Source organism: Lynx canadensis, chromosome B2 (genome assembly GCF_007474595.2).
Source record: "Lynx canadensis isolate LIC74 chromosome B2, mLynCan4.pri.v2, whole genome shotgun sequence".
Classification (NCBI taxonomy): domain Eukaryota; kingdom Metazoa; phylum Chordata; class Mammalia; order Carnivora; family Felidae; genus Lynx; species Lynx canadensis.
In genome coordinates this window covers 81,922,999-81,935,562 of record NC_044307.1, presented here as the reverse complement: position 1 = coordinate 81,935,562, position 12,564 = coordinate 81,922,999, and the positions used below count along the sequence as shown (strand labels likewise).

The 12,564-nt window shown below is 35.8% G+C and overlaps 1 non-coding gene and 1 pseudogene across 1 annotated transcript; one reads left to right on the top strand and one right to left on the bottom strand.

Moving 5' to 3' along the window:
• Positions 1-10,252: 10,252 nt before the first annotated feature.
• LOC115515076 lies at positions 10,253-10,359 on the bottom strand. The gene has a single exon (XR_003969142.1). It is a non-coding gene; the product is annotated as a U6 spliceosomal RNA (small nuclear RNA).
• A 1,049-nt stretch (positions 10,360-11,408) lies between these two features.
• On the top strand, positions 11,409-12,055 carry LOC115513368 (annotated as a pseudogene).
• Positions 12,056-12,564: the final 509 nt, after the last annotated feature.

Genomic DNA, 12,564 nt, shown 5'->3' with positions numbered 1-12,564 from the left:
CCCCACTAAAAAGGAGAACTATAGGCCAATTTCCCTGATGAACATGGATGCAAAAATACTCAACAAGATATTAGCCAACAGATCCAACAATACATTAAAAAAATTATTCACCATGACCAAGCAGGAATTATGCCTGGGATGCAGGGCTGGTTCAATATCTGCAAAACAATTAACTTGATTCATCACATCAATAAAAGAAAGGACAAGAACCATATGATCCTCTCAATAGATGCAGAGAAAGCATTTGACAAAAATACAGCATCCTTTCTTGGTAACAACCCTCAAGAAAGTAGGGATATAAGGAGCATACCTCAAGATCATAAAAGCCATATGTGAACGACCCAACAATAATATCATCCTCAATGGGGAAAAACTGAGAGCTTTCCCCCTAAGGTCAGGAACAAGACAGGGATGTCCACTCTCACCACTGTTATTCAGCCTAGTATTGGAAGTCTTAGCCTCTGCAATCAGAAAACACAAAGAAATAAAAGGCATGCTAATTGGCCAGGAGGAGGTCAAACTTGCACTCTTCGCAGATGACATGATACTCTATATGGAAAACCCTAAAGATTCCACAAAAAAACTGCTAGAATTGATTCATGAATTCAGCACAGTTGTAGGATATAAAATCAATGCACAGAAATCGGTTGCATTCCTATACACCAACAATGAAGTGACAGAAAGAGAAATCAAGGAATCGATCCCATTTACAGTTGCATAAAAAACATAAAATACCTAGGAATAAATCTAACCAAAGAGGTGAAAAATCTATATGCTGAAAACTATAGATAGCTTATGAAAGAAATTGAAGAAGACACAAAAAAATGGAAAAAGATTCCATGCTCTTGGATAGGAAGAACAAATATTGTTAAAATGCCGATACTACCCAAAGCAATCTACATATTCAATGCAATCCCTATCAAAGTTACACCAGCATTCTTCACAGAGCTAGAACAAATAATCCTAAAATTTGTATAAAAGCAGAAAAGACCCCGAGTAGCCAAAGTAATCTTGAAAAAGAAAACCAAAGCTGGAGGCATCACAATGCCAGACTTCAAGCTATACTACAAAGCTGTAATCATCAAGACAGTATGGTACTGGCACAAGAACACTCAGATCAATGGAATAGAATAGAGAACCCAGAAATGGACCCACAGATATATGGCCAACTAATCTTTGACAAAACAGGAAATACTATCCAATGGAATAAAGACAGTCTCTTCAGCAAGTGGTACTGGGAAAACGGGACAGCAACATGCAGAAAAAATGAACCTGGACCACTTTCTTACACCATGCACAAAAATAAACTCAAAATGGATGAAAGACCTAAATGTAAGACAGGAAGGCATCAAAATCCTCGAGGAGAAAGCAGGCAAAAACCTCTTTGATCTTTACTGATCATGATTCACCATAGTGGAGAACCATCTATCCTGCTAATAGACATAAAAAGAAAGCCAGACTGGATACTTATATCAAACAAACTACATTTTAAACCAAAGACTGTAACAAGAGGTGAATAAGGCACTGTATCATAATAAAGGGATCTATTCAATAAGATCTAACAACTGTAAATATTTATGCCCCCAACTTGAAACACCCACATATATAAATCAATTAATAACAAACATAAAGAAATTCATTGATAACAATAGAATAGTAATAGGGGACTGTCACTTGCAGCAATAGACATATCATATAAGTAGAAAATCAACATGGAAACAATAGCTTTGAAAGACACAGTTGACCAGATAGACTTAACAGATATATTAGAATATTTCATCTTAAAGCAGCACAATACACACTCTTTTCTAGTGCACATGAAACATTCTCCTGAATAGATTACACACTGGGTCACAAATCAAACAAATGTTGCTAAGGCCAATATCCAATAAATTATTGCCTATATTTTCTTCTAGGAGTTTTATGGTTTCTGGTCTCACATGTAGATCTTTAATCCATTTTGAGTTTATTTTTGTGCATGGTGTAAGAAAGTGGTCCAGCTTCATTCCTTTGCATATTGCTGTCCAGTTTTTCCAGCACCATTTATTAAAGAGATTTTTCCCCATTGTATATTCTTGCCTTTTTTATTATAGATTGACCATATAAGCATGGGTTTATTTCTAGGCTCTCTATTCTGTTCCATTGATCTCATGTCTATTTTTGTGCCAGTAACATACCATTTTGATTACTATAGTTTTGTAGTATATCTTGAAATCTGGGATTGTGATAATTCCAGCTTTGTTCTTCTTTCTCAAGATTGTTTTGGCTATCTGGGTTCTTGTGTGGTTCCATACAAAGTTTAAGATTATTTGTTCCAGTTCAGTAAAAACTACTCTTGGTATTTTGATAGGGATTGCATTATACCTTTAGATTGCTTTGAATAGTATGGACATTTTAACAAAACTAATTCTTCCAACCCATGAGCTCGGTATATCTTTCAATTTGTGTCATCTTCAAGTTCTTTAATCAGTGTTTTATAGTTTTCATAGTACAGGTCTTTAATCTCCTTGAGTAAATTTATTACGAGGTATTTTATTATTTTGGGTATAATTAAAAATGGAATTGTTTCTTAATTTCTTTTTCTGCTACTTCATTATTAGTGTATAGAAACACAACAAATTTCTATATATTAATTTTGTATCCTGCATCTTTACTGAATTCATTTATTACTTGTAACAGTTTTTTTGGTGGAGTCTTTAGCTCTTCTATATACAATATGATGTCATCTGCAAATAGGGACAGTTTTACTTCTTCCTTTCTAATTCAAAGAACTTTTCTTATTTTTCTTTTCGAATTTCTATGGCTAGGACTTCCAGTACTATGTTGAATAAAAGTGGAAAGAGTGGACATCCTTGTCTTGTTAAAGCTCTCAGTTTTTCACTACTGAGTATAATGTTAGCTGTGAGTTTGTCATATACGACCTTTTTATGTTGAGGTATGTTCCCACTAAACTTACTTTTGTTGAGTTTTTACCATGAACAGATGTTGAATTTTGTCAATGCTTTTTCTGCATCTATTAAGATGATCATGTGATTTTTAGTCTTCATTCTGTTAATGTGGTGTATCACATTAATTTGCAAATACTGAACTATCCTTGCATCCCTGGAATAAACCCCACCTGATCATGGTGAATGATCCTTTTAATGTATTGTTGAATGCAGCTTGTTAACATTTTGTCAAGGATTTTTGCATTTATATTCATCAGGGATATTGGCCTGTGGTTCACTTTTTTTGTAGTGTTGTCTGGTTTTGGTATCAGGTTAATGCTGGCATTGTAGAATGTATTTGGAAGCTTTCCTTCCTCTTCTACTTTTTGGAATAGCTTGAGGAAAGTAGGTATTAATTCTTCATTAAATGTTTGGTAGAATTCACCTGTGAATCCATCTGGTCCTAAACTTTTGTTTGTTGGGAGTTTTTTGACTACCACTTCAATTTCATTACTCACAATTGATTCATATTTTCTATTTCTTCCTAATACCGTTTTAAAAGATTGCATGTTTCCAGGAATTTGTCCATTTCTTCTAGGTTGTCCAATTTGTTGGCATACAATTTTTTTGTAGTAGTCTCTTATAATCTTTTGTATTTCTGTGATACTGGTTGTTATTTCTCTTCTCCTTTTTCATTTCTGATTTTACTTATTTGGGTCCTTTCTCTTTTTTTCTTCATGAGTCTGGCTAAAGGTTTATCAATTTAGTTGATCTTTTCAAAGAACCAGCTCTTGTTTTTGTTGAATTTTTCTATTGTTCTTTTTTCATTTATTTCCACTCTGGTATTTACTACTTATTAGTTCATTCCTTCTACTAACTTTGGGCTTTATTTATTCTTCTTTTTCTAGTTCCTTGAGCTTTAAGTTTAGATTATTGAAGTGAGATTTTTGTTGTTTTTGAGGTAGACCTGCATTGCTATAAACTTCCCTCTTAGAAATGCTTTCATTGCATTTCAGAGATTTTTGACCATTGTGTTTTCATTTTCATTTGTCTCCATGTGTTTTTTGTTTCCTGTTTGATTTCTTCATTGACCTACTGGTTGTTTAGTAGCATGTTATTTAGCCTCCTTAGTTCTTTCTAGTTATTTCTTGTGATTGATTCTTTTTGTTTCATACCATGGCTGGAAATGATGCTTGATATGATCTCAATCTTCTTAAATTCATTAAGACTTGCTTTGTGACTTAACATGTGATTTATCCTGGAGAATATTCCATGTGTACTTGAAAAGAATGTTTTGTTTTGGGAGAGCATGTTCTGCATACATCGGTTAAGCCCATCTGGTTTAATGTATCATTCAAAGACATCGTTTCCTTATTGATTGTCTGCCCAGATGATCTATCCATTGATGTAAGTAGGTGTTAAAATCCCCTATTATTGTCATATTAGTGTCAGCTTCTCCCTTTATGTCTGTTAATATTTGTTATATATTTGTTATATAACAACTTAAGTATATAGCAGTCTATATTAAGTTAATGGTCACTTAAGTTCAAATACATTCTAAAAGAATTCCATTTTTACTCCCCCTTCCACATTTGTATTGTTATATTTTACATCTTTTTATTTTGTGAGTCCCCTTAACAAATTTTTAGATGTAATCAATTTTACTATTTTTGTGCTTTAACCTTCATATTTGCATTATAAGCACTTGCTCTACTACTTTTACTGTATGTTTGCTTTTACTCATGAAATTTTTCCTCTTATAAATGTTCTTGCTTCTAGTTATGGCCTTTTCTTTTCCACTTAAAGAAATCCCTTTATCATTAGTGGTGGCAAACTGCTTTAGCTTTTGTTATGATCTCACGGTCCTTGAGTTTAAGCCCTGCTGCTTTAAAAATTCTCTTTATTTTCAATCTTTGATGTTTTAATTACTATATTTAGATATCCTTGGGTCCATCTTGTTTGGAACTCTCTGTTCTTCCTGAACATGGATATCTGTTTCCTTCCCCAGGTTAGGAAAATTTTCAGCTATTATCTCTTGAAACAAGTTTTCTGCTCTTCTCTCTCTCTCTTCTCCTTCAGGGACCCTTATAATACAAGTGTTTGTTTGTTTGTTTGTTTGTTTGATGTTGCCCAAGGGATCCATTAACCTATCCTATTTTTTTTACCATTTTTCTTTTTTTTTTATTTTTTTAATGTTTATTTATTTTTGAAAGAAAGAGAGAGAGAGAGAGAGAGGGTGGGGAAGTCAGAGAAAGAGAGGGAGACACAGAATCCAAAGAAGGTCCAAGCTCTGAGCTATCAGCACAGAGCCCAGTGCAGAGCTTAAACTCAAGGACTGTGAGATCATGACCTGAGCCAAAGTCGGATGCTTAACCAACTGAGCCACCCAGGTGCCCATATCTTTTTTCTTTTTGCTATTCAATTTGGGTGCTTTTCACACCCTGTCTTCCAGATAGCTTCCAGATTGATCCATTCTTCTGCATCCTCTACTCTTGACTCCCTCTAGTATATATTTCATATCAGTTATTGTATCCTTCAACTCTGATTGATTCTTTTTTATATTTTCTATCTCTTTGTTGAAGTTCTAACTGAGTTTATCCATTTTTCTCTCCAGTCCAATGAGCATCTTTATGACCATTACTCTTTATTAAGTAGATTTATGAGATGTTTATTAGATAGATGAGTTATCCTTGTTTCATCTAGTTCCTTTTCCAAGGTTTTGTCTTGTTCTTTTGTTTGGAGCATATTTTTCTGTCTCATTTTGCTTGACTTCCTGTGCTTGTTTGTATGAATTAGGTGGAATAGCTATTCCTCCTAAACTTGAAGGATGGTCTTATCTGGCCATCCCCTATGTAGACTATGTGTGCCTGGTGACTTTGGCTAACTGGCTTGAGTTGTGGCTGCATGGGCTGGGAATATCAGAGCACTCCATGATAGGGCTTCCCTGGTGGGATGGCCAGAATTGAAGCATACATGGGTTGACATGGTCCTAAAACTCTTCACACAGAAGGCACCCACCCTGGCAAGACAGCTAAAGCTGAAATGGGTACAAGTCAGTGTGCCCCAGGTTGCTCCACACAGGTGCACCCTGGCAGGGAAGCTAGAGCCAAGGCAAATGGGCAAGGAGGTATTGGGATATTCCATGCAGAGACACCCTGGTGAGTCATTTGGAGCCAAATTGGTATGGGCCTGGAATGTTCCAGGGTATTTTGCTCTTGTGTTACCTTGACATGTTGACTAGAGCTATAATGAGAGCTCACCAGGGGTATCTCAGTGTGTGCTGCACTGAGGCCACTTTGGTGGGATGGCTTGTGCTGGTGTGAGCTAGGGACTTGGGGCTCAGTGAGGCAGTGAGCCAACTCGTGTGCCCAGACTATGCTGTCATCCACACTGTCAAGGTGGAAGGGAATCATAAACCATCATGCTCACCACCTCCTCCAAGGTTTGACAGGAAAGGTTCTAATGGTAGAAACTTTATATTCATTCTATCTTCTCTCTTAAACTGTGGCTTTTTTCTGTGCTCCAAGGATGACTAATCTTCTCACAGCCCCTCAGTACTATCCCTCTGTATTGCAGCTTGCAGAATTGGGTGTAGAGGTTCCCTTTGTTACCCTCTCTCTCTCTCTCTGTCTCTTGCCATTCTCTATACGGCCTCTCTTTCGTTGTGAGAAGTTGTTCAGTCAGCCCTCAGTTCTTCTTCAGACAGTGGAGGAGATAAGTTCAGGGTCTTTCTACATTGCCATCTGGGACACTCTCCTATCTGGCATCTTTTAAATACACCATAGTTGAAATTTAAATGCCAAATTGTCTAAGTATCACATACTGCCAAACATGCCTTAAGTAGACAAGAACTATGCTATTTATAATCTACGGGACACCATGAAAAACCTCATTTTCCTAAGTACAAAGTGGAGAAGGTAGGATGAAAGAGAATATTTCACTTAATCTATAAGCTTTAAAATATTAAAAAGAAAGCACTCCAAACCAAGAATTTGTGAGCAAGTTGATCATTTTTTTATTCTTTTAAGGGATACAAAAGCAAAATATTTAAGGAACATGGAATTTTGCCCTACTGTGAATATTAGATATTTTGCAGGAACAAACCATTTTCCCAGAGTAGAAGATATTTCAAAGGCTGTAACTAAATGTCTAAGAGGAGTAGGGAAGAAGAAACACTCTATAAAGGAAAAGAGATGTGGTGAAGAAAGAAAAGTGGGGAGAAAGCAGATTAAACTGTCTGTTTCATAATTTAGCCCATAATTTTGGTTTGATGTAGCAGCTATAAGAATTCATCATGCAGACATCCTATTAGTGAAATTGATCCACAGCGCCAGCTGCTATTCTATGAAATCCTTCTGAGTCCTTGCCCCAAGTCTGTACTCCCACAGGCAGCTATCTCCCATTGACCATGTGCAGCAGGGCTACTCAGGCAGATGAGTTCCTGGATCCTGGGAGATAATAAGACTCCTTTATTGTCCCACTTGGGCTCAAGGCCTTGGTGAACCTTCCTCAGACTGCACAGCAATCTAGGATGCTTCTGCTGACCTTTCTTCTCTCTTTCACCTAAAGTCAGTTTTGCCTCATATTTTTTTTAATAGTTATTCTTTTTTATTATTATTTTTATTCTTTATTTATTTTTGAGAGAGAGACAGCAAGACAGAGTGTGAGTGGGGGAGGGGGCAGAGAGAGAGGGAGGCACAGAATCTGAAGTGGGATCCAAGCTCTGAGCTGTCAGCACAGAGCCCGACACGGGGCTCTAACTCAAAAGCGCAAGATCATGACCTGAGCCGAAGGCAGACGCTTAACCAACGGAGCCACCCAGGAGCCCCAGGTTTGCCTCATAATTAATGAGTCTCTCGGCCTCTTAGGACACCTTCTTTTATTTCTTTTCATAGTCATCTCCCCTAACAAAATTTTTGAATATTAAATTCCATCTTGCTTTCTGTCAGAAAAAAGTGCGCAGTGACCTGGAAGCCTGAAAGGATTTCTGTGTTTCCTATAAGTTCTATTTTACCTCATATATACATCCTCCAGAGGTTCTCTCCATTTTTCTCCAGAAAAACTTCGTGGGCTTTTAAAAATTTCTCTTGGTGAATTTTCCCACTTTGTGAACTACTCACACCTACTTGGAAGACCATTTTTGAGAACACTTTGAAAAAAAAATTTTTAACCAGAATGAGGCAGTTTTTCCAGAGAGATAGTTTATACTCATCAAATAAATACTCATCAAATGTTGGAAGCCAGGTCGTGGTTTGGAGTTCCTTATTTTTAATATTTTAAAGCTTATAAATCAAGTGAAACACTCTCTTTCATCCTAGCTTCCACACTTCACACTTAGGAAAATGAGGTTTTTCATGGTGTTCTGAGGTTATAAATAGCATAGTTCTTGTCTATTTAAAGCATATTTGGCAGTATAAGATATCTAGACAATTTGGCATTTAAATTCCAACTATGGTGCATTTAAAATATGCAGGATGACATAAGCCATAAGCTGGGCTTCTAAACCTTGGCTTTTTTATGACTGATATTTAAAATAATGTATCAAGAGGTTAATATCCCATTGAAATTGTCTCTGTGTCTCTTTTACACACAATTGGTTTGACTGTTATGACTGTCAAAATAAATTAGAAAAGAATTGAGCCAATGGTGCCTTTAGACACAGTTTTAAATATCTCTACGATAGATGAAAAATGAAAAGGTTAAACTAGAGAACTTCTAAGGTTTCTTCCAGCTTTAATAACATAGGATTCTATAATTCTATGGTTTAATGCAGTCAGATATGTTTAGAGTTCTCCCTCTCTGACCATAAGTTCCTTTTACATTATGTTCCTTTACATAAGTTTAGAGAATTTCCTTCTCTAAACATTTTCAGTGACCATGACAATTCCAAATCTAATATGTGGGCATTGCTGGGCCTCTTCTGTAACTAGCATCGATCAGATGATCAAGAACCATAGCATTGTCTCTGAGAAGGCACAGATCTCTCTTTCCTCATTCTCCTTTCTGTTACTGCTTTGGGGGAATAATGATGGGGAAATTATTCTAAAAACTTCCAACTGTAGCATTTTAGCATACTCTAAAATCAATCCAACACAACCTTACCCAAAGATCATACTTTATACAACCAAAAGTTACTTCAGAAAATGTCTTCTGAAGTGTCTAAACCATTCAACAGGGCCAATTAGCCATGCTTAGCCATCAAAATCCCTCAAAGCCACAAATGCACAACTAAATTCAAACCTCAATCTGAATGATGAGAGAGTAAAGAACCATGGTTTGAGTAGGAGAAGCCAGCTCCCTCCCTTTCCAATAAAAAATAAATGAAACCAATTCAATATTTGCTATTACTCAAAAAAAACTATGAATAATATCATTAACTTTCTTGTTGCATTTTATATTTTAGTATCACTTAAATTATACATATTTTATATGCATAAGTATATGCACACATGCATATGTATATATAAGCTTTGACGTATCTACTCTATAAATGTTGTTATTCCTACCCTATATTTCTCTTAGGTCCTTAAGTCCCATAACCAAAAAATAAATAAAACTTTAAGAAATTGTCTTGCCATGAGATTTTTAGAAACCTAACCCTCACAAATGAAATGGGATATCTGAAATATCTGTAAATGCAGAAGAGATTCTTTTCTTCTTTTCAAAGTCCTCAAATTCTCTTCAAAGTTACTGTTTTTTCAACTCTACACACATAGATGTTTTATAAAAATTAAAACAAACCACTGCTAACTATCCTCTTAATAAAAAATGCAACTTAAAATTTTATTTGATAGTTAGATGTTAATAGCCCAAATGTTCTATACTATGTAACATTTTTCATGTCAGATTGACTAGCAATGTTAACAGCATCTTGTTGTTCTTGGTCCCACAAGCAATACAGCTGTTCCTTATCTTAATCATATGAGTGTCCAAACTCATCAAGCAAAGGTCTTTATTTGTTTATAAATGTCGTCACCTGTGGACAGTTAGCTTAGTTAATTAGAGCACAGCACTAATGAAACCAAGATTAAGAATCCCTTCTTTTATGATCATTAGCAAGATATCTTCTCTTAGTACTGAGACTTAAGACTCCATCTAAAATTATAGCCACAGTCTCAAACTTATGCAGTGGGGCAAAATAAGGAATAGGTAAACACCTTAACATTTTGAGTATTGCCTTCATTTAAATAAATATTTTAATTTTAACTATGAACTATTTCATACATATGGAATAGTACAGATAATAATACAGTGGACGCTTGAAACTTGTGGGAGTTAAAAGTGCCAACCCTCACACAGTCAAAAACCCATATATGACTTTTTTTTTTAATATGGAACACTTCAAGAATTTGTGTGTCACCCTTGTGCAGGGGCCGTGCTAATCTTCTCTGCATCGTTCTCATTTTAGTATGTGTGCTGCCGAAGCAAGCACTCCATGTGTAACTTTTGATTCCCCAAAAACTTAATGATTTTAGCCTAATCCTGACCAGAAACCTCAGCAATAGTTGACTAACACATATTTTGCATGTTATATGTCTTATACACTGTATTCTTACAATAAAGTAAGCTAAAGAAAAGAAAATGTTATTAGGAAAACCATAAGGAAGGGAAAATACACTTACATTCTGTACTGTGTTTATTGAAATAGTCCGCATAAAGGTGGGCCTGCACAGTTCAAAACTACATTGTTCAAGTGTCAACCATATAATAAAATATGAAGCACCCTTCCCCCAATTTAACAAATGTTGATATTTGGCAATATCTGCCTCAGATATTTATAAAACAAAATGTAGCAGATACAAATAAATAAAGATATGAATAAAGTGTTAGAGATACCATTCCTTACCTCCATAAGAGAATCACAGAATGCTGACATGAACTCTTCCAGTACATTTTTAAAATTGTTAATATTCTTTTTTTTTTTTTTTTTAATTTTTTTTTTCAACGTTTATTTATTTTGGGGACAGAGAGAGACAGAGCATGAACGGGGGAGGGGCAGAGAGAGAGGGAGACACAGAATCGGAAACAGGCTCCAGGCTCCGAGCCATCAGCCCAGAGCCCGACGCGGGGCTCGAACTCACAGACCGCGAGATCGTGACCTGGCTGAAGTCGGACGCTTAACCGACTGCGCCACCCAGGCGCCCCAAAATTGTTAATATTCTAATACATTCTTCTTAATCTATCCATTTCCTTATTCTTGCACAATTATGATCCTTTCAATTTTTGTTAGTACAACAAGGCTGCAATGATAGTTTTGAGAATGCCTTTTCATTTGAGAGTTCAACCACAATATATAACTTAAAAGTAGAAATGTAATCTTGTAGTATGTATACATTCTCAAGTCCATAGACATTGATTATTAAATTACTTTCCAAAGTACATTCACCAGACACAGACACCGCAGTACATTGAGCTCCATAGAGACAGTGACAGGGCAAGGGAGAACCAGACAGGCACTGGGTGACTTAGTGCCTGGCTGAGGAAAATAATTAAACATGGGCAGAGGAGATCCTAAGAAGCCAAGATACAAAATGTCATCATATGCGTTCTGTATGCAAACTTGATGAGAGGAACACGAGAAGAAGCACCCAGATGCTTCAGCCAACTTCTCAGTTTTCTAAGTGCTCAAAGAGATGGAAGACCATGTTCCAAAGAGAAAGGAAAATTTGAAGACGTGGCAAAAGCAAACAGGGCCCATTATGGAAGAGAAATGAAAACTCATGTCCCCCCCTAAAAAGGAAACAATAAAGAAGATCAAGGATCCCGATGCACCCAAGGGGATTCCTTCAACCTTTTTCTTGTTTTGAGTATCACCCAAAACTCAAAGGACAGCATCCTGACCTATCTGTTGGCAACATTGCAAAGAGACTGGGAGAGATATGGAGTAACTCTCCTGCAGATGACAAGTGGCTTTATGAAAAGAACGCTGCTAAGCTGAAGGAAAAACATGAAAAGGATATTGTTGTATATCAAGCTAAAAAGGAAAGCCTGATGTGGCAAAAAAGGAAGTCATCAAGGCTGGGAAAAGCAAGAAAAAAATAGAAGAGGAGGAAGACAAGGAGGATGAAGAGTATGAAGAGGAGGAGGAGGAGGATGAAGAAGATGAATATGAAGATTATGATGAATAAATTGGTTCTATTAGTTTTTTTTCCTTGTCTATAAAGCATCTAACCCTCCCCCATATGCAACTCACTCCCCTTAAAGAAAAAAATTGAAATGTAAAAATAAAATAAAACAAAACAAAGCAGAGGCACCAATGTATCCTAAGACCAGCAGTTTTTGAAAGTTCTTATGTTCTGAATTATTGCAAAACACATCATATGATCAGTTTTTAAGTTTTAGCAATCTACTTGTTAATGAAATGTTGCCCCATTTTGTTTTAAATTTCATTACCCATAACTATCAGTGAGAATTTACAACTGTTTATTTATTGGTCTTAAAATTTTCTTCTATTAATTGACTCTTCATATCTTTTGTCATTCTTTATTGAAATATTTCCCTTTTATTGCTTTTAAAGTTTTATTTAATACATATATTTATTAATACTTTATTGGTTGCTTGGATTACAAATATTTTCACCCAGTATGGGGTTTATCTTTTCATTTTATGGCCTTTTATGTACAGATCTTTTTTTGTT